The 3,414-nt window shown below is 57.0% G+C and overlaps 1 pseudogene; it reads left to right on the forward strand.

Moving 5' to 3' along the window:
• The first annotated feature begins 21 nt into the window (after positions 1 to 21).
• On the forward strand, positions 22 to 2,285 carry LOC114898781 (annotated as a pseudogene).
• The last annotated feature ends 1,129 nt before the right edge of the window (positions 2,286 to 3,414 follow it).

Raw genomic sequence — 3,414 nt, forward strand, 5'->3', positions numbered from 1 at the left:
CTCCTCCTCCTTTACCGCCTCCTCCTTTCATTTGTAAGTAGCTCCCTCCAGAGGGCCAGACATTTGCATCACCCCCACGTGAACCCTAACTTGTCTCCGAAGGTGGGGTCTTAACCCCAGCACTGGACATCTGGAGCCTGGTCCCTGTTTGTCGTGGGGCCGTCCTGGAGGGAGGGGGGTGTAGCACCCCCCCTTCCAGCTGTGACAACCAAAACTGTCTCCAGACATGGCCACATGCCCCCCCGGGAAGCAAAACCACACCCCACTGAGAACAGCTGCCCTGCCGGGTCTCATTAAAGGCGTATGAGACAGAGATCGGGAGCCGGAGAACAGACCCTCGTGGGCAGGTGTCAGGAGAGTGATCTGGAGGGTCACGTCCCCCGGCCTGTCCTGCACTCAGAGCCCCATGTGCCTTGTCTCCAGGGCCTCACTGTGCTCGGAACGCTCCGGGCAGCGCTGTGCATCTTCCTGCCCTGTGGGCTTGCCGTGAAACGGCCGTAGCACCTGTGGCTCCTCGGCCCTGGTGCCCTGGAACCTCCACTCTTGGTTCACACCACCTTCTCTCCGAAGCCGTGTCTGCAAAGGCCCCCGACATGAAAGGAAACGCGGAGAGAGCCCCTTGGCGGAGCCCCAGTCCCGACAACGAAGCCTTGCTTTTGAGGCAGAAGCACCAATTGCTACACGTCCGAGAGAAAGGAGACCTGCCGCCGCAGAGGAGACAGGACCTCTAGCAGTGCAAGAGCTGCCCCAGCGCTTGGCCGAGGAGCTGCAGGCAGAGCAGCAGGAGGCCCCAGGCCAGCAGGTCCGAGGCCTGGAGAGGCTGTACTTAGCACATCTGTTGGAGGGGAGGCGGTGGCGGGCAGACTGGCCGAGGACCATGAACCTGACTCAGAGGGCTCGACCCAGCCAGGAGCAGCCAGGTCGCCCAGGGCCGAGAGGAAGCACACAGTGGCCGTGCGGCAAGAGAAGGGACACAGGGAAGAGCTGGTCTGACGGCAGCCCTGGTGCACCACGTCCCGGAGAAGAGCGGTGGACCAGGAGAGGCAGGGAGCCTCCAGAGCCACGGGCCTGAGTCCTCGTCCCCTGAGCCCACCAGAGAGGAGTAAAGGAAAACACGTGCCTTCAACGAAGACCGGCGGGGGCCACCGTCCCATTGATCCTGGGCTGAGCAGAGGGACAGACTTGGGAAAGCTCTTGGCTGCTGTAGGGGAGATTAAATGCGTGGAGGAACGGGAGACCGAAAACAGCCCAGGACGGCAGGAGGCAGCTGGGGAAGCGAACGGCTTGTCTTCAAGGCCCGAAAAACCACTGTTTGGATCAGAGCCCCGAGGGCAAAGCCGACGACCTGGAACAGCTGTGGCCAGTCGGCTCGACCTGCAGAAGGGGGGCCTCACCGCTGGCAAAGCTCTGTGACAAGAGCAGGTGGTAGGGAGAGCTGGAGTTTGCCTCTGAAGAGTTGTTTGATACCATCCGGAAGCTGAGAAAACACCTGCACTTGCACCTGGATCTCAAGCCCGGGATGGATCAGAGCCCCAGTGAAGAACAGGGCTTTGAGGAGACACAGGCGTGGAGAAGGGAGAGCCAGAGAAAGAGGAACGCAAGAGATGCAGAGATGGACGTGGTGCCCGCCGGGGAGCCCGCGAGTCCAGCGGGGGTGGACGCCCACCTGACGCCGTCCAGAACCAGCTTGAAAAAGTTACTAAGCAAGCCCAGGAACCAAAAATCCCATGGGATGGCCAAGTGCGTGGTTGAGAATGACAGTAAACCGTGGTCTCCCGAGGCAGGGACATCTGTCGATGAAGAGAACCTGCTCTCGTGCAGCCCCGAATCCAGACAGGAGCCTCCCCGACCGGGCGCGCTGGTGCAGGGCTCCCTTCAGCTTCACCCGCAAGAACAGGCAGACAGAGGTGGCTTGACGGCATCAAGGCAGAAGCAGAAAATGCAGGTGGAGCAGAGAGCACCAAAGCAGCTGGACTCGCTCAAGCAAATCAGACACCCCAAGATGAGCTTGGAGGCCGACCTCCAGACGGAGCTGGAAGATGGGAGGAGGGAACAGAGGCAAGCTTCTCTGGCTCATCGGAAGCCTGACTCCCCCTCCAGACCAGGAGAAGAAAGGAGGGTATGACCGCAGCCCCACTTCCCCCTCGGCCAGCATCGTCGACGATGACGGGCACAGTCAGATGATTCGTGACCTTCAACGGCAAGTTCTAGAGCAAAACAAGTTGCACAAGCAGCTTCTTGAAGAAGCCAGGAAATGCTTGTGAGAGTTTCAGGGAATATGTTAAAAGCGAGAGTCCTGCCCCTGGTAAATGCATCACTGATAACTGAGCGTTCTGCCAGAGCTGGCACCCAAGTCTGTGCGATTGTATTTGCACCATCTGCTCAGAAACCTGTAGCCTCTTTAAAATGGGCCGTCAGTCATCCTTCCATCCTTTGGAGCGAATTCCTCTGCAGGAATCATACTTATTGCCAGTCTCGCCTTTAAAACTAAGTCCAATTCAGGAAGACTCCTTAGCACGAACATGTGGGGCGCGGTAGGAGGGTCTGGCCATTGTAGCACAAAGGTGTGTCCCGGAGCTGAGGCTGTTTTCACGTGCCACAGCACAGATGGAAACACCAGGTACATTTAAGTGCTTCAGATGTTTTGGCGAAATGAACACTGGACTTTGAGGGGCATGCAAGGTCAGACGGGCGCAGTTTCAAAAGATACATCATTTGTTGCTTAGCCAGTGGCTGAGACGTTAATGGAGAGATTCAACAAAAATCTTTTAGTTTTTCAAACCAACATCATTTAATAGGACATCAGTAACATTCTTATAATTTTAATATTAGAAAGCAGGAGGGGGAGAGGGAGGGAAAGAAGGGGGTGGAAGCAAGAGGCAGAAAGAGGAAAGAGAGAGAGAAAGGGGAAATGGTTCCCAGCAACTCAGCCCTATAGACTCCTTCTGGGGCTGGCAGTGCTGGGGGAACCAGGGTGTCTGGTAGGTTCCCTACCCTCCAGCTTTACCTCTGACCCAGAAGCCTTGGCAGTCGTGGAGACCCTACACTGGGTGGGGTTTTATCTGCCTGTTACATACTTAGGGGTTGGAATGGGGGTGGACGAACCTTTTCCGCAAAGAGCCAATAGTAAACATTTTAGGCTTTGCTGGCCATACGGTCTCCGGCAACTACTCTACACCTGCCTTTGCAGCTGGAAGACAGCCACAGACAACACATAAATGAATGGTGTGACCGAGTTCCAGTAAGACTTTTATTTACAAAAATAGGTGGTAGGCAGGCTTTGGCCCTTGGGCCAGAGCTAACTGACCCCTGGACTTAGCATATGAAGGAGATGTTCCTTCCCTCCCTCCCTCCCTCCCTGCCTCCCTCCCTGCCTCCCTCCCTCCCTCCCTCCCTCCCTCCCTCCCCCCCTCC

The sequence above is a fragment of the Monodon monoceros genome, unplaced genomic scaffold, assembly GCF_005190385.1.
Source record: "Monodon monoceros isolate NGI ecotype Baffin Bay Population unplaced genomic scaffold, NGI_Narwhal_1 Contig2873_ctg1, whole genome shotgun sequence".
In the NCBI taxonomy this organism is placed as follows: domain Eukaryota; kingdom Metazoa; phylum Chordata; class Mammalia; order Artiodactyla; family Monodontidae; genus Monodon; species Monodon monoceros.